The sequence below is a fragment of the Notamacropus eugenii genome, chromosome 4 (assembly GCF_028372415.1).
Source record: "Notamacropus eugenii isolate mMacEug1 chromosome 4, mMacEug1.pri_v2, whole genome shotgun sequence".
NCBI classification, from domain to species: Eukaryota; Metazoa; Chordata; class Mammalia; order Diprotodontia; family Macropodidae; genus Notamacropus; species Notamacropus eugenii.
Window position 1 is genome coordinate 206,217,571 of NC_092875.1, and position 20,364 is coordinate 206,237,934.

Genomic DNA, 20,364 nt, shown 5'->3' on the forward strand with positions numbered 1-20,364 from the left:
CATGCACAAGCTGGACAGGGGAAATGCACATTTACTTTATCCATTTGTTATTCAAGGTGTCATTCAGGAAGGGGATTTTTAGAAACTAAGGAAAAAAGAAAGGCAGCATGGGGTGGTGGATAGCAAGCTGGCTTTAAAGCCAAGCAGAGGTTCACATTTTACCTGTGATGCATACTGCCTCTATTGCCCTGGTGTGTCACATCATATTTCAGTGCTTTAGGAAATTCCCTAAGATTATACATAACAGAAAACATGCCACTCTACACTGGTAGGAGTTTGCTCCCCTGAGAGTTCCCTATACTAATGAAATCTCAGGTCCCATCCCTAACCCCTACTTAAAAGATTTGTAAGACTATGGGAGGAGCATACTCCTTCGTTAGAAAAAGATCCCAACAATATGATATAGCTTGAAAAGTAAAGAAGGAATGAAGGATGATTGACAGAATTAGAGGACGAGTAATTTGTTTGGAATGTGCAGGGAAGACAAACTATATAGTCGGAGACAAAAGAAATGATTCAGATGCTCTGGGAAGCCAAGAGCGAAAATCTTGGCCCTAATCTGTAAAGCAATGGAAAGCAGAGCTCTGAAATGAGAGGTGCCACTGTCAAAATGATAAATAATGATGACTTTGGCAGTAGTTATTGGTTGATTTAGGAGGGAGTGGTGCTAGAAGGAGAGAACTGGCAAACATAAGATTCTATCTAAACCATAGGATCTTAGAGCTGAAAGGACCTTCGGAACTCATTAGTCCACTCCAGCACTTTTTACAGATGAGGAAACTGTGGATTTCACTAAGTGAAGTGATTTGTTCAAAGTTGCAAAAGTTCAAAAAATGCAGGTCCTTGCCTAAGCAGGTGATTTTAAGGATAAAAAGAATGGGAAAAGGAGAAAAAAGAAGGAAGGAAAGAAATAAGAAAGAAAAGGAAACCAAGAAACAATGGGAAAGTCTGGAACATGTAAATGAAAAATGAGGAGCGTATTCAGCTGTAGACTAGACATGCAGATTAAAGGAAAGTGAGAAGTTTAAAATCCTCCTTTGTTTGAGTTGCCCACTGTGATAGAAAGATAGATTTGAGAGTGCCATGGAGGAAAGCTCTTTCTTTATCATATATATTATTAATTAATCAACAATAAATTATTAATTAATTAATAATGGCACATTACATCCTTAATAGGCTCTGAAAGATAAATGTTATTGTCAGTTCAGCACAAAGTTGATCAGTTTGTGCACCAATAGTAGTTTGATGACTTTTTGACATGGCTTTATAATCATCTAATAAAAACCTCTTCTGATGTATTGTCATCAGGCTGTGGAGGCAGTTGTGAGCTCTTGAATGCTATACCCTTAAATGTAAACTCTGGCAGGTTTTACCAAGGCATACAGCTTTGAGTGTGGAGCCTGCAAAGGAACCGCATGTCTGTCACTGAACGATAGCCAAGCCAAGTTCAAAGAAGTACATTACTAAGAGGTAGGACATAAAGTGATAAGTTGTTTGGGCTACAGTTTCACAGTGATTCATGAAGACAGTCTACTAAGACATGGATGGGCTTTTTGACTAGAGGCAAGACCCACCTCTGACAAAATCTGAAGTAATGAAATATGGAAAAAATATTGTAAAAATATTATTTGTCTGAAGGAAAACTACTGGAGACAGAAAGGATCTGGTTTAGGATAGCATAGGATCCATTTCCAAGCCATTACTGAGCAAATTGCTGGCAACCTGCTTTGGTGACATTGGTGTCTTTTGGTGTGGGGAAGAGTGTTGGGTTTGGAGTCAGAAGAGTGGATTTAAATACTGACCCTTCCACTTAGTTATGGCCTCAGATTTAATTTCTGTGGGACCTAGTTTCCTTGTCTGAATGAAACTCTGGGTTGCTAAGATCCAGAATCTGAGACTCAAAGATTATAGAGACTATGATAGGGAATAACGGAGTTTGCTAATTGACCTTCCGAGGAGGAAGAATTCTGGGTTTATGGTATTTTATAATATTCTGCGGAAAATATCAGGAGAACTGGGTTTAATAATCCTGAGATATGGATTCCCCCTCCCAATTATTGCCTTTCTCCATAAGCAATACATGTGGACTAGAGAGTGAGAGGAGATCATTTCATTGAGGGGAGACTAGGATGACAGCAGTTGTCACAGAGCAAAATTCAGTCAACACTTCATTTTTTCTACAATGTGAGACAACCTTACCTGTGAACTAAGTTTGATAATACTGATGAATTACATGACCATTAATAGTGATTTAGGACTTCCAGTGCCAAGATGGCAGAGTGAGGAAGGAACCCTCTGAAACCCTCACAAATTCCCCTCCAAAAAACTAGAAAACCACTTCAGAATTGATCTAGGAGCAGGGAAGCAGCTTGCCAGCCTAGAAGGAAAGATCTGTCTCACAGGGGTGGGGATGGGGGCAAGGTCCAAGAGTAGCAGCTACAGCCAGCCTCACAGCAGGGAACATGCAGCAAGGTTCTAAACCTGGGCCAATATACCAGTGAGGTTGGCCCTTCTGCAAGCCAGCAGCCACCTAGGAAAATGAGCAGTCTATGCAGCAGAGCAAGACCCCACCACCAGCATAAACCACAACAAGGTCTTGACCCCATTGCTAATCAGTAGTGAAGCCCCACCCCAGGGCTGGTCAATAGCAAGACTCCTTGGGCTTACCAGCAGAGGGATCCTGTCTCCTTAGGAACCCAGCAGCAAGGCCCTACTCCTGGGGCAGACCAGCAATCAGATTCCTCCTCCTGGGCCAGCCACCAGAAAGACTCTGTTACCATAGCAACCCAGCAGTAAGGCCCCATCCTTGGAGCAGGCCAGCAATTAAACCCTATACCCTGGGAGGCAAACAGGGAGCCCCAAACCTCAGTACAAGCCAGAAGGGAAGCCTACCCTCCAGAAAGAGCAAGTAGCTAAGCTATGAAGTCCAGTGAAAGAATAAAACCCAGAGCCCCAGCACAAAAAAGTTGGGACAGTGCAGGATCAGAGCCCAAATTTCATATAAAAACATCAAATTATAAAAAAAGTCAGACAAAAATGATCAAAAAACAAACAAAAAAGACCTTGACTATAGAAAGTTAATATGGTGATAGGGAGAATCAAGGCCTAAATTTGGAAGAAGACAATGGTGTCAAAATGGCTACATGTGAAGCTTCAAAGAAAAGTGTAATTTGGTCTAAGACCCAAAAAGAATTCCTTAAAGATGTTTAAAAGGATTTTAAAAAGCAAATTAGAAAATTAGAAGAAAAATTGGGGGGAAATGAGAGTAATGCAAGAGAATAATGAAAAGAATCAATAACATGGGAAAAGATATACAAAAATTTACTGAGGAAAATAACTCCCTGTAAAATACAATTGGTGAAATGGAAAATGAAGTACTAAAGCTCACTGAAGAAAACAATTCCTTAAAAATTAGAATTGAACAAGTGGAAACTAGTGACTCTGAGACATCAAGATACATAAGTCAAAATTAAAATGTGAAATTTCCCAACATGGGAAAACAACTGACCTAGAAAATAGATCCAGGAGAGATAATATAAGAATATTGGACTACCTGATAAAAAAAAAGCCTGGACAACATCTTTCAAGAACTTTTCAAAGAAAACTGCTCTGATATGTTAAAACCAGAGGGCAAAATAGAAATTGAAAGAATCCACTGAAAGAGACCCCAAAATGAAAACTCCCAGAAACATCATAGCCAAATTCCAGGGCTCACAGACCAAGGAAAAGGTATTGTAAGCAGTCAAAAAGAAACAATTCTGACATCATGGAGTGATGATTTGGCAGCTTTTACATTAAAGAACCGGAGGGCTTGGAAAATGAAGGCAAAGGAATTAGATTTACAACCATTAATCACTAACCCAGCAAAATTGAATATAATCTTTCTGGAGGAAAATAGACATTTAACAAAATAGAGGACTTTCAAGCAATTCTAATTAAAAGACCAGAGCTGAATAAAAAAAAAACAACTTGACCTTCAAATACAAGATTCTAGGGAAACACAGAAAGGTAAAAAAAAGAAACAAGAAGGAGAAAACTTTAAAAATTCAACAAGGTGAAACAGTGAAATGTATTTCTATATGGCAAGATAATATTTGTAACTCTTAACACTTTTATTATTACAAGAGTAATTTGAAGGTGTAAATGTAGATAGAGAGTGTGGAGTAAGATAACTTTGAAGGGATGATATCCAAAAAAAATAGAGGGGTGAGAAAAAAATTGTGCTGGAAGGAGGAGGGAGATTGAATGGGGTAAAATTATCCCACATAAAAGAGGCATGAAAGAACTATTATAATGGAGGGGAAGAAGAGGGAATGGCAGGCAAAGCTTAAACCTTATTCTCATCAAAATTGACTCAAAGAGGGAATAACATACATACTCAGTTGGATATAGAAATCTATCTTGCCCTATAAGAAAGTAAACATATATAAGCATAATAGAAGGGGTTGGGAGGACTGATAAAGGGAGGGTATATTGGGGAAGGTGGTGATCAGAAATAAAACAATTTTGAGGAGGGAAAGGGTATTGTGTGAGGGAGGGGAATAAACAGGCAAAAAATAGCATGGAGGGAAATACACAGTTATCATAATTATAAATGTGAATGGGACAAACACACCCACAAAAGAGAAGTGAATAGCAGAATAGATTGAAAACCAGATTCCTACAATATGTTGTTTACAAGAAACACATTTGAAGCAGAGAGACCTACACAAGGTAAAGGTAAACAGTCTGAGTAGAATCTATTATGCTTCAGCTGAAGCAAAGAAAGCTGGGGTAACAGTATGATCTCAGAAATAGTAGAGGCAAAAATAAATCTAATTAAAAGAGAGAAAGAAGGAAAATATATATAAAGTTACCATAGACAGTGAAGTCATATCAATACTAAACATATATACACCAAATGATATAGTACCTACATTTTTGAAAGGAGTAAATAGTTACAGGAGTAAATAGATAATAAAACTATACTAGTGGAAGACCTCAACTTTCCCTTCTCATAACTAGATAAATCTAACAAAAAAAAACACAAAAGAAGTTAAGGAGGTGAAAAAAATTCTGGAGAAGTTAGATGTGATAGATCTGTGGAGAAAACTGAATGGGAATAGAAATGAATATACCTTTTCCTCAGCAATACATATCACCTACATAAAAATGAAATATATACTGAGACATAAAAACCTCACAACCAAATCCAGAGAAGCAGAAATAGTAAACACATCCTTTTCAAATTATATTGCAATAAAAATTACATTCAACATTGGATAGTGAAAAGAGATTAAAGTTAATTGGAAATTAAATAATCTAATCCTAAAAAACAAGTGGATCAAATAACAAATAACAGAAACAATAGATAATTTCATTAAAGAAAATGACAATGAGGCAGCATACCAAAATTTATGGGATGCAGCCAAAGTGGTACAGAAAATTTATGTCTCTAATTGCTTATATAAGTAATGTAGAGAAAAAGCAGAGAAACTAGAAAAAATAACAAATTAAAAATCCCCAATTAAACACCAAATTGGAAATCCTAAAAATCAAAGGACAAACTGATAAAATTGAAAGTAAGAAAACCATTGAACTAATAAATAAAACTAAAAGCTGGTTTTATGAAAAAAAGTCAATGCAGTAGACAAACCAATAAAATAGATAAGCTATAGGTTAATGTAGTTAAAAAACAGAAGGAAGAAAACCAAATTTTAGTACCCAAATTAACAGAAAAAGAAATAAAATATTGAAGTAAACTAATCTTAGAAAAAGAAATTGAACAAGCCATCATTGAACTTCCTAAGAAAAAATACCCAGGATTCCCAAACTAATTCTACCAAATATTTAAGGAACTGGCCGAGAAGGAATTCTATGAAATTTCTTTTACAACACAAATATGGTACTGATACCCAAACCAGGAAGAGCCAAAATAAAGAAAGAAAATTATAGACCAGTTTCTCTAATGAATATTGATTTAAAATTTTTAAATAAAATACTAGCAAAGAGATTATAACAATGTATCACAAGACACACACTATGACCATGTGGAATTTGTACCAGTAATGAAGGGCTGGTTCAATGTTAGGAAAACTATCCGCATAACCAATAACAAAACCAACAGAAATTGCACTATTATTTCAACAGAGAAAGAAAAAAACCTTTGAGAAAATGCAACACTCATTCCTATTAAAAACACTAGAAAATATAGGAATAAATGGAGCTTACCTTAAAATGATAAATAATATTTATCTAAAACTATCAGCAGGCATTATCTGTAATGGGGATAAGCTAGAAGCATTTCCAATACAATCAGAGGTATAGCAAGGATACCCATTAACACCTGTTATTTAATATTGTGCTAGAAATGTTAGTTATACAAATAAGAGAAGAAAAAGAAGCGAAAGGAATTCAAAGAGGCAGTGAGGAAATAAAACTGTCACTCTTTGCAGATGATATGATATTATACTTAGAAAATCCAAGAGAATCAACTAAAAAACTACCTGACATTATTAACAACTTTAGCAAATGTTGCAGGATACAAAATAAACTCATACAAATCAACAACAATTCTATATATTACCAACAAAGTTCAACAGCAAAAGATAGAACGAGAAATTCCATTTAAAATAATTGTTGGCAACATAAAACACTTCAGTCTATCAGCCAGGATAAACTCAGGAATTATATGAAAAGAACTATAAAGCACTTTCACACCAATAAAATCATATCTAAACATATAACTGCTCACGGGTAGGCCGAGTCAATATAACAAAAATGATAATTCTGCCTAAATTAATCTATTTATTCAGTGCTATATCAGACTGTAAAAATTATTTTATATAGCTAGAAAAACTGGAAAAAATAACAGAATTCATCTGGAAGAACAAAAAGCCAGGATATCAAGGGAATAAATGAAAGGAAACGCAAAAGAAGGTGGTCCAACCATACCAGATCTCAAACTGTATTATAAAATTATCAAAAAACAATCTAGAACTAGGTAAGAAATAGAGTGGTGTATCAGTGGAATACATTAAGTTCAAATTGCATTATAGTAAATGACCTCAGTAATCTAGCATATGATCAATCTGAGTATCTAAGCTTTGGAACACAAATATTATTTGACAAAAACTATTGGGAAAACTGGAAACACAATGGCAGAAACCAGGTATAGACCAACATCTCACACTGTAAGCCAATATAAGGTTGAAATGGTGCATGATTTACACATAAGGGGTGATACCATAAGCAAATTAAGAGAGAATGGAATAGTTTATCTTTCAGATTTATGGATAAGGGAAAAATTAGGAACAAAAAGGATATAGAGAGAATTACAAAATGTAAAACAGATAATTTTGATTATATAAAATTAAAAAGTTTTTGGACAAACAAAATCAGTGCAACCAAAATTACAAGGGAAATAGAAAATTGGGGGAAAATTTTGCAACAAGTCTGATAAAGATCTCATTTCTCAAATATATAGAGAACTGAGTTAAATTTATAAAAATATAAGTAATTCCCCAATTGATAACTGTTCAAAGGATATGAACAGGCAGTTTTCGAATAAATCAAAGCTATCTATAGTCATATGAAGAAATGCTCTAAATCATTATTGATAGAAGAAATGCAAATTAAAACAGCTCTGAAGTATCACCTCACACCTATCAGAGTAGCTAATTTGACAAAATAGAGAAAATATTGAGTGTTGGAGGGGATGTGGGATAACTGGGACACTAACACACCATTGGTGAAACTGTGAGCTGATCCAACCATTCTAGAGAACAATTTGGAATGATGTCCAAAGAGCTATAAAACTGTATAGCCTTTGATCCAACAATACCTCTGTTAGGCCTATATCCCAAAGACACTTAAAAAAATGAAAAAGGACCTATTTGTACAAAAGTAGTTATAGCAGTTCTTTTTTGTGGTGGCTAAGAATTGGAAATCAAAAGGATACTCATCAACTGGAGAGCAGCTTAAAAATCTGTGGTATACAATTATAATGGAATATTATTGTGCTATAAGAAATGACAAGAAGGATGATTTCAGAACAACCTAGAAAGATTTATATGAACTGATGTATAATGAAGTGAACAGAACCAGTAGAGTGTTATACACAATAACAGCAATATTGTTCAATGAAGATTAGTTGTTCTCTGCAATACAATGATGCAAGACAATCCCAAAGGATTAATGATGACGTATGCTAGAGATAGAACTGATATTGACTGAATACAGATTAAGGCATGCTGTTTTTCACTTTCTTTTTTCTCTTTTATTCAAGTCTTCTTATACAAAATAACCAACATGGAAATGTTTTACATACTTGCAGATATATAACCTATATCTTATTGCTTGCCATCTCAGGGACGGGGAGGGATACAATTTTGAGATCAAAATTTTATTTTTTTTGTTTTTTTGTTTGTTTTTTAAAATTTATTTATTTTCGGTTTTCTACAGTCACTTCCATAAGTCTTAGATTTTCTCCTCCTCCCTCTCTCCATCCTCCCTGAGACAGCATGCAATCTTGTATGGGTTCTACACATACATTCTTATTAAACACATTTTCACATTAGTAATGTTGCATGGGAGAATTAAAATGAATGGGAGAAACCATGAAAAAACCCAAACAAAACAAAACATAACACAAGAGAAAATATTCTGCTTCATTATGCTTTCCAATTCCATAGTTCTTTCTCTGGATATAGATGGCATTTCACCTCAAGAGTCCTCTGAGAACATATTAGGTCCTAACATTGCTATGAAGGGCTAAGTCTACCAGAAAAATGCCTCACACACTCTGGTTTTTACCGTATACAATGATCTCCTGGATCTGCTCCTTTCACTCTGCATCAGTTCTTATAAGTCCTTCCAGGACTCTCTGAAGTCTTCCTGTTTGTCATTTCTTATAGTACAATTGTATTCCATTACATTCATATACCACAACTTGTTGAATCATTCCCCAATTGATGGGCATCCCCTCGATTTCCAGTTCTTGGCCACCACAAAGAGAGCTGGTATAAATATTTTTGTACAAGTGGGACCCTTTCCCATTTTCATGATTTCTTTGGGATATAGTCCTAGAAGGGATATTGCTGGGTCAAAGGGTATGCACATTTTTGTAGCCCTTTGGGCATAGTTCTAAATTCTCTCCAGAATGGTTGGAGAGCTCAAAATTTTAAATGAAAATGTAAAAAAAAAATTGGAAAAAAATAATGATTTTGCCTACATCTAGAAGATCCAGGTTTGCAAATGATATATGGAAAGCTAATTCATAGGAAAAGAGATTTTGGTGATTTTACTCCTGGATGGGATATGAACTGATTAGAAAATTTTATAATTTTTGTAATTTCTGATATTATTTCAAGGCATTACTCATTATAATAGACTACCTTTGAATCTGGTAAAATAGAGAATTTATAAGATAACTCACTAGCAAATCAGATTTTGGTAAAGGCACTGTTTACAGTCTAGCATCATATACTCATACCTCACAGAATTTCCTTCTTTCAGTTAAATAAGGAGAATGGATTATACAATCTCTGAAGTTGTTTCCAACCCTAAGTCTATGATCCTCCCAACGTTCCTGGTAACCTATAGTTTTTCAACAGTGAAGAATCATTGACTTGAAAAGAGAAACCTGGTTTGGGGAAATAGATTGTGTTATAATTCGATCTTAGTCACTTTGAGACAGTTTTTTAGGTATCCATTCATTTGAAATAGCTTAAAGCATTTTTAACAAATTCTGTCTCCTGATCAATCAAAACTTGACTCTTACTTGTTTTATTTTTCTCAGACTCACTAATTTGCTATTTTCCATTTTTAAGTCTGATATCCTATGATCGTATCTTTATTTTTCATAGGTCATTTCTATTTCTACCTTCTATTACTGTGAGCACAGGGCCTGAACTGGGTCCTGTCATTGTATACTAAGGCAAGAAGTCCTGAATGCAGTAATGTGCCTGATGCTTTGCAGGGAACAGATTCATTGCTTGGACCCCATAGGTGGTCACTGATCTAGTGAAGTCGAAGGAGAAGACAAGTAGACTAGGACAAGGGAAGTCCATGGAATGGCCACACCTCAAGCTATATAGTGGGCAAGAAGCAGAAGCAGGCAAAAGCTGTGTGGCTTTGACTCTGGAGCAGGGCCTCAGCTCCAGTTCCTAGTCTGATTGAAGCTTATAGCTGAATAATCAGGACAGAGAGTTCAGATTAAGGGTGATCTTGAAATTGTCACTTTGAACTTGCTGATGATGTCTAGGACAAGCAGCAGTCTATCGGGGCTCCAAGGAGCAGCAAGCCCAAAATGCCTAGACCTAAGACCAGGTCAGGAACTTGAAAAGTTCAGACCAGAAGGATATCAATCAGACTTTGCCCTATATCAGACAGTTTTGGATACACTAAAAGCTGGAAGCCTGCCTAGGCTATCCTTGAGATTCTTGATGAACGCAGCACTCAGTTTTTTGAGAAAGTAGCAGTAGGACCCAAGAGAAGGTCCAGACCTCCCATTCAGAAATGCAAAGAGCCTGATGCCAAAACAGAGACCCAACTCCAGGAGGAAGATTCAATGAATGAGTAAAAAAAAAAAAAAAAAAAAAAAAAAAGAATCCCATCATAAATAAAGGAATTAAGGTGATGCGGACAAAAATACACAAAATCAGAAGGGTATGGTTTCAAAACACTTACAAACCTTCAAAGAAAAATAAAGCTTAGGTACAATTTTAGGGTTAAAATTCTTAAAAGAAACAAAAGTGAGAATTAAGACTTGATTTTATAAATTAGATGAGAGTACAAGAGGACAGAATTGGAAAACAAATGAGAAAGGATCCATGATAAAAAATGCTATATCCACCTCCAGAAAGAGAACTGATGAACTTTAATACAGACTGAAACATACTTTTGAAAAACTTTAGTTTTCTTGTTTTATTTTTTTTCTGTTTTCTTTTGCAACATGGCTAATACGGAAACATTTTGCATGACTTCACATGTATAAAATTGCTTGTCTGCTCAAGGAATGGGGTGGGGCAGGAAGAAGAGAGAGAAGAAGAAACTCAAAAATTTTAAAAAACAATCGTTAAAATTTTTCATATAATTGGGAAATATTTAATGAAATAAATAAAATACATTTAAAAAGAAAAAATATGAGAGTTTTGAATGAAAGACTTGGAAGGAGAATTAATAGCTTAGCAAAAGAGGTACAAAACTTTATCCCAGCAACAAATTCCTTGAAATTTAGAATAGATCAAAAAAGTTAATAACTACATGAAACAAGAAATATTTTTAAAAGTCAAAAGACTGAAAAAAGAAGAAAATATAAGATTACAATTGAAGAAAATAAAGGAAACAGAAGATAATAGAAGAAAACTTTTTTAATTGACCTGGGAAAAGGTATTAAAGAGAAATAAATTTTAATACCAATTTCATTTTATTTCTACCTTTGAATTCTCTGCTTCCCAACTCAATCTCTCCTCACCTTGAGAAAAACAAAACTTGCCACAAACATGTATAGTCAAGCAAAACAAATTCCCATGTTAGCTACATCCAAAAGATACATATCCCTCAATTTGCACTCTGAGTCCCCTGTCTCTTTTTCTGAAGATGTGCACCATCATGTTTCATCATGAGTCCTCTGAAATTGTGGTTGGTCATTGTATTGATCAGAGTTTGTCTATTTATTGTTGTCTAATTTGTTGGAGGAGAAATAATATAAGAATTATTTTCATTACACAAAAACCATGATCAAAAGAAGAGCTTGGACATCATATTTCAAGAAATCATGAAAGAAAACTATCTAAACCTATTAAAAACCAAAGAGCAAATTGAAAACATAAAGATTCTACTGGTCAACTCCTGAAACAAATTCCAAATTAAAAACTCCAATCAAAATCTCCAACTTCTAGGTCAAAGAAAAAATACAATTGCTGCAATCCAAGTATTCAGAAATAGAGGAGCCTTAAGCATGTCATCACTTTCTCCCTTTGCCTCCCGATTGAGATGTTTTTTAATAAAAAAGAAAACAAACTCTTTCATAATGAATATTTATAGTCCATCGAAATAATGTCTATATTGGCCATATCCAAAAAATGCCTGTCTCAGTCTGAATTTCAAGTCCATCATCTCTCTGGCAAGAGGTAAATGGTATGTTTTTTCAGTCCTCTGGATTTGTAATTTATCATTACACTCATCAGAGTTCTAGTCTTTCAAAGCTGTGTTTCTTTATAATATAGTTGCAACTGTATAAATTGTCCTCCAAGTTCTGTTCACTTCGTTTTGCATCAGTTTCCTTAGAAGCTACTTCATCATCTTATAGTAAAATAATATTCCATTATATTCATATGCTATGGTTTATTTAGTCAGTCTTCAATAGGTGGCCATTCCCTTCATTTTCAGTTCTTTGCCACCACAAAAAGAGATGCTATAAATATCTTTGAGTATGTAAGTCCTTTTCTTCTTTCTGTGATCTCTTTGGGGGTCTAGATCTAATAGTGGTATAGCTAGGTCACAGGAATACGTACAGTTTAGTCACTTTTTTGGCCATAGTTCCAAACTGCTTTCTGGAATGGCTGGACTAATTCACAACTTCACCAACAATGAATTAGTGTGTTTTCCCCAAACCCTTTCAATATGTCATACCTCTATTATCATCTTTGCCAGTCAGATGAGTATGAGGTGGAACCTCAGAGTTGCTTCAACTTTCATTTCTCTATTTACTGGTAATTTGAACCATTTTTCAAATGATTGTTGATAGCTTCAATTTCTTTCTTCAAACAGTTAGGCTTATCATTTCGATAGTCTTTGTTTTCCAGAGTGTCAGTTTCTTCCCTAATTTTAAGATTTTTCTTTTGTCCCTTTAAGTTTTTAAACTTGCTGGTTTTCTAAGTTTCTTTTTGAACTGCGCACCTAGTTCATTAATCCTCTCTCTCTCTATTTTATTAATTTTTAGATATAAATGGGGTAATGGTATTGTTTCATTGTTTATGGAATCTTTAAACATAACACAAGTGATGCAAGTAATTTTAATTCCTCAAGAGCAACAGACAATGACTAAGTAATCACTGCAAACTACATCTTCTATTAGAGTACATTTTCACATAGTAGGTACTTAGTAAGTATCTGGGAGGTGAATGAGTTATTGTAATCCACACAAGGTCATACAGTTCATACAAATGGGCAATACTGGAATGGAATCCAATACTACCATAGTCTTCATTTGTAATCCAAGTCCTACACCAGGGTCTAAGTTATTGATACCAAAGGACACCAAAATGATGCTCTCACATATTCTATCTCAGTGGAACCATTGATGCTGGTTTCATTGCCACTAGTGTTAATAGTGCTGATTTTTATACTTTTCCTCTGATTAACCACTAGATGTTTAATTATAAATAAATATGTCCAAACTGGTGATAGGTCTTTCCCTGTACTAGAAAAACTTGCTTTCTCTTACTGCCAATTCCCCTTTGACACTACGCTAGTAGTAACAGTGAAGCAAAAGTGGCTGTAGCAGAGGTCAAGGTAATGCTAATAATGATAACATTAATAATGGCTAACCTTTATATAGCATTTACTATGTGCTAGGCACTGCACTAAGCCTTTTATGATTCTTTTTTCATGTATTTTTCACAAAAACTCTGCTATTATTACCCTAATTTCAGAATTGAGGAAACTGAGGCAAACAGAGGTTAAATGACTTCAGATGTATCCAATAATTACTTCAAAGAAGCTGCTGCTAACCAAGGTCAACCATAACAGATCAGACAGGGAGCAGGGAACCCAAAGGGTCAAAACCAAGAGAGAGGACAAGTAGATGACATGTACTGAATTGGTTTAACTGAAATAAGAAACTGAGAGAGAAATGGATGTCTGAGTGGGTTAGATGCAAAGAGAAAACATGAACCAAGACTTGTTTTTTTAAAATAATGTACATGGAGTTAGGAGATCACAGTGGAGGCTAAGTCTGAACTGGGAAGGTGTTCCACTATATTTAATTGGACATGCTTTTGAGGTGGCCATATTCAACCCAGAATTGTAAAGAGGTCTAGGATTATGGATTATGGAATACTTTCTAACCATTTCCTCACCCAGTTTATAGAGCACTATATATAGTATGCTGAAGGAGTGCATTTAAATCTGCTGCCTTGGATTGAAAAGTGCTTGGGGAGGAAATGCCTCTTAAACATGTCCCTGTTAATAGGTACACAGTTGCTGGTACCTGACAGGAAGGAATCATTATAACAACAATTCATTTTATAACACTTTACCTTGTATAATGTCCTTTTCTCACAGTGACTTTCTGAGTTAGAGAAGTAATGGAATGATTAGTAATTTTGGTACATGGGGCAAGCACTATAAAATGCAGGTGGGGAAGGGAAAGAGATCTTGGGGAGAGATTTCAGACTGTAGCTGCTAGAGATGTCACTCTTAGGAAATGGGATGGTACAGGACAGGGCTAGAGGGAGGAACTAGAAAGAAATCAGGGTACTGAAAGTGGATGGTGGGGCTAGATTATACAACCTTATAGTAGCTTCCTATTTTAATTACTTATTCTGGATAATGAGGCTCTGAGAGCATTGCTTGTTTGTTGAGGGAGTACGTTGTCATTATATATTGCATTTTGGCATCCCAGAGCAAAATCCAAAGTAGCCTGCCCTAATCTGGAGGAGTAAGTATTTTTATCCCTAGTTTTCAGAAAAGGAAATAGGCTGGAACAGATGAAATAATCTGCTCATGGACAAACAGCTAGTAAATACATGAGCTGAGTCTTCTGACTCTATGTCCTACCTTCTTTCCACTAAGATTCACAGAAAAGATTAATGAATTCACTTTTCTTCTTCCATAAGTCAATATGTATATAAATAATCTGGGCAGCTAGCTCACACAGTGGATAGAGTGCTGGGCCTAGAGTCAGGAAGATTCATCTTGTAAGATTCATCAAATCTGGCCTCAGCCACTTACTAGCTATGGGACCTTGAACAAGTCGCTTAACCATGTGTAAAATGGAGAAGGAAAATGGCAAAGCACTCCAGTATCTTTGCCAAAAAAACTTCAAATAGGGTAATTTAGAGTCAGACACAACTGAAATGACTAAATAACCACATATATTCTCTTTTATGTTCTACAATAAACTTTGTATAAAGCAGGAAAGAGAAACAACTCAAAGGAGCCTTTTTGAGTTTCTGGAATAACAGAAGGCTCAGCTGAAGAAAAGCACATCCTATCACAATTATTATTCATCTATGCAGCATAATTTTTCTTGTTTGGTTCCATTTATAATTTGATCAGATAAATAATTGTTAAGTGCCTATTTACTATGTATAAATCATCATGATTATTTTGAATATAAATTTATGGAATTCTCCATTCCTCAATGTCTGCTTTATAATAATTTCCCAAAATTAGTAATTTTAAAATGAACAAACAAAGGCAGCAACTGCTGGCTAAATGACCAAAGAACAAGGAAGATAAAAACAAAAGTACTTTATAAATGACATTCTTCTTATAATAAATAATAATGGAAATAGCTCCAAGATGAATTTATTTTGGATGCTAGTAAACGATATTGTGTTTTTATTTTCAAAATGTTTTGACATTATTTGGATTTATCTTAACTCTATATTTACAGATTCATGTGAGTAACTGAAGATAAGGGGGAAATCTTTTTTGGAGGTAACACTAACTTGATAGAATTGAAAGTTAAGATCTGAAATGTCTGTATTTCTTACATCTTTGTTTTTCAGAAAGACAGTACAAACTGAGCTTATGTGCCCCTTTCCACGATTAGTCTAAAATAATGCATTGTTTCAAAACTTTAATAAGTTATTATATATACTTATATTAAAGAAAATTAAAGGAACCAGGCAAAAGGACAACTCTCTGTGCTTTGTAAAAAACAGCCCATGTAGAACCCTTTATGTCTGAACATGGTCATACCATGAATTAACTTGTCTATAAGGTACACCAAAAGGCATGGCTAAACTTTTTTTTAAAAAGAACAATTGTAACTCAGAATCCAAGTCAGCATTTGTGAAATGCGTACTCCATGCAGGATACTGTGATAGGCAATTGTACAAAGATGAAAATGGTGGGAGTTAGATGGTACAGTGGATGGAGCACTAAGGCTGAAGTCAGGAAGACCTGAGTTCAAACCAACCTCAGATACATACCTACCAGCCCTGCCCCCTTCCACATAACTCTTTTTACTCTAGGCAGAGTAATCAACATTACCACTTCTTCCAGAAAAGGTATGTTAATAATTGACTATCACATGGATTAACTCATCATCTCTGACTTCCCAGATACTGCCTTCCCTATCCATCCCTTTCCTATATATGTTGTCTTCAATCAGAATGAAAGCTTCTTGAGGACAAGGTCTATTTCACTTTTATATCTGGACACACTGAAGATGAAACACTTACGGGATGTCCAGTTGGAAGTGTTTATCAGGCAGTTGTACATATGAAACTGAAGTTCAGGAAAAAGATGAGGTCAAGACACATAGATGTGGAGGTCATCTGCATAGAGATAATAGTTGAAACTATGGGAGTTGATAAGCTCACCAAAAGAGAAAGTATGGTGAATTAATAGGGGAGACCTTAGGACAGAGCCTTGGGGTATGCTCACACATACTGGCAGGACAAAGATGACTATCTGATAAAGGAAACTGAGGGGAAGAGAACCAGAAGGCAGTAGGATTATAAAAACCAGAAATAAGAGTCGGTCATTGGAGTCATACACTAGAGAGAAGTCAAGAAAAATTGAGAACTGAGAAAAGGTTATTGGCTATAATAATACAGGGATCTTTTGGTGACTTTAGACATAATAGTTTCACTTGAATGGTGAGAACAGAAACTAGACCAAGGGGTTGAGAAATGAATGGAAATTTAAAAAATAGAGGCGAGGTATTTGAATAACTTTTTCAAAGAGTTTGTTTGTGAAAGACAAGAAAGGTAAAAGACAATAATAGAGTTAAGCTAAGTTAATTTCTTTTATTAATAGGGGAGATATGGACAGAAGCAAGGGCAACAGAAAAGAAGCTATTGAATAAGAAGAGGTTGGAAGTTAAGGAGAGAGGATTTGATTTAAGAGGCAAGCTGGAAAAGATGGGAGGAAATTAGGACATTAATAGAGAAGTTGTCCTTGGCAAGAAGAAGGACCAGCTCTTCCTCTGAGATTAGAACTAAAGGAGAAAGAGTGGATTTGAGGTGATTTGAAGTATGGAATTGTGAAAAAGAATGATAGTCTTCAACCTAGGAAACTAGGATGTCATCCAAAGTCACTAGGAATAGCAGCTGAGGTGACAGTACCATGGAACTGAATAATTTAATCCAAGTTGAACTAACACTGTAAATCTTTAGGATCAGGAAATGGTGAATCTACAAATTAGGAAAATTTCATATAGATGACTTCCTAGTTGCACAATCCAATGGCTTGTTTTTAGTTATATTCCTCTTTAACTTTTCTAAAGATTTTGACCCTATTGGACCTCTTGCTCTTCACCTCTGTCACTCATGACCTTCTCCTTTGCTTTTTATGATATCACTCTCTTTTCTCTTGATTCCCCTCTATGCTCTCCAACAACTCTTTTACCACTTTCTCTTCCTTTACCTACTTCCCAGGGCTCTGTAGTTACTACTATTTTCTTTTCCTTGACACTGTCTACCATGGCAATGTCCTTTACTCCCATGGATTCAATTATCATCTCTATGCAGATGTCTAGAAATCTACATATCTAACCTTAAGCACAATACTTAACTCCAGAATGCCATCTTAAATTGCTTGCTGAACACCTGTACTAAAATAAATCATCAGGATCTTAAACTCAACTTGTCCAATAGAGAATTCCACCATCTTCCCCTCACCCCAAAATATTCTCCTTTCACTTTTCTATTTTTATTGGTCACACCAGCATTCTCCCTGTCACCAAGCTTTAAACCTCAGAGTCCTCTTGTAAATTGCCCTTTCCCTTAACTGTCATATCCAATAAGTTATCAAATACTGTTGATTCTATTTCCACAACATTGCTTAAATTCTTCCCATGCACTGCTATTATCACTACCCTAGGTCAGGTTCTCATTTTCTTCTGCTAGAATTATTGCAATAGCTTCCTTTTTAGTTTCTCTCTTCTCTGATCCATCCTTAACTCTGCTTCCAAAGTAATCTAATTCTCAAGTCTAATCATATCACTAACTACTCTGTTTAAAAAACTTTAATGGCTCTTCGTCACCTACTAAATAAAATACAAATTCCTCTTCTTGGAAAAAGTGGTAGATGCAGTGACAGGAGAGACCTGAAATCAAATACTACCTCTAAAACTTAGTAGATATTTGAGCCTCAGTTTTCTAATCTCTAAAAATGGTGACAATAGGGGGGAAAATGGGAAAGTCGTACCTACTTCATATAGATTATTGTGGGATCAAATGAGACACAGTCTAGAAAATCCTTTGTAAAATTCAAAGCAGGACATGATTATCAGACGTCATCATTAAAAATCCTCAAAATTTAATTTGAATGTACATTTCCAGCTTTTTCCTTTTTTTATTTCCTATTTTTTATTTTAGCCATTTCCTGATATTCCTGATATCCTAGTAATTTCTGTCCCCCAAAGACTCATTCTTGTAACAAAGAAAAAAAAATGAGCAAGACCAGCTAATGTAACCACATCTGATGGCATATGCAACATCCTGTTCCTACAGTCCACTCCATCTCTACCTAAAGACGAGAAGAAATTTTTCATCATTTGTCCTCTGAGCTCTGTATTTTATCTCCAATCGGTTTCCTTTTAGTAATGTTTTCATTTACATTATACTGTTGTAATCACAGTGTTTCTTGGTTTCACTTTGCTCCCCCTCAGTTCAAACAAGTCTTCCCATGTTTCTCTGGTTTCCTCCTCTGTCATTTTGTATGGAGTAACAATACTCTTTCATGTTAACATAAAAAAAAACTTACATGCCTTAGAAAAGACTTGGGGAAATGGGAGAATGATATTTATTTCCAAATATTTGAGGGACTGGCACATGGAAGAACTTGTTCTCTTTTGCCCCAGAAGGAGCAATGACTGGAAGTACAGAGAAACAAATTTAGGTTTGATGTTGGAGGAAAATACTCATCTTTCTAACAATCAGAACTCTCTAAACGTGGAATGGAGGTATGAGTGGGATGCCACTCCTTAGGAATCTTTAAACAAGGGCTGGATAGCCAGTTGTGTAAGTGTGTTACAGTGACTATTCCTTTTCAGTCTGGGTTACAGTAGCTGATCACTGAAATGCCTTCCAATGCTAAATTCTTGAATTCTGTGAACATCATCCCTCACATCTGTAACACAGTTCCCCTATGCCTCTGCTTGTTGAAATCCTTTTCTTCCCTGAAGAAAGTGACTTGGGAAAATAAAACTACATGGAATAGTAGGAATACTTGGAGTCAGAAGACTTGAGTTTAAATCCTGCCTCCAATATTTACAAACTGTGTGACTTTGAAGGAATCAATCTCCATTTCCTCCTCCACAAAAGGAGGATAACAATACCCTCATTTAGAGGATTTATATAGAAATCTATTTATTAGAAATATAAAGATCACAGGAGGTAATATACATAAAAGATCACATAGTGTCTTGAAATTCTTAAAGTTCTACGTCAACTACAGCAATACCCTTAAATGAGGAAATTCAAGAACAAGAGAAGGAAAATGTGGTGGAGATTATTTGGAGATTAACTGAGGAAAAATGGGAGAAATACTGTTATGAGACTATATTATAAGCTGTTCCCCAAAACTAGTTCCAGTGCTTCAGTATCATGTTGGAAGGAATCTTAACTTAGTCAGTTACTGTTTAACATTTTTGTCAAGGATATCAATCTGGGAAGGCTAGCCAGTTACATCCTATAACAACAGGTTTAAAAAATATCCTGACAAACTAGAACACTGAGCCTAATTTAACAAGAAGAAACAGGTATAAATATCAAGTATTACACCTAAGATAAAAAACTTAACAATATATATCCAAGATGGGGAGATGTATATAGAAGGACATGTAGAAAAGATCCAGGGATTCTTTTGGATGGTATACTCATTTTGAGGCAATAGCATGGTATGGCAACTAGGAAAGCTCATGCATTCTTAGACTGTATTAGGAATGGAATCATGTCCGGGGTTAGAAAGGTGATAACTTTGCTGCAATAACCTGCTCTACTGTGTTCAGTTCTAGGCACCACGTTTTAGGAAGGACTTTGATATAGAGCATAGAGAAAGCATTGAATGTTGAATAAAATGCTGGGCTTAAAGTCATTAAGACCTGGGTTCAAATTCTGCTTCTTGTACTTGCTCGTTGTATGCTCCTAGGTAAGTTACGTAATATCTGCATTCCTCAGGCAATGCTATAGGACTTATCTA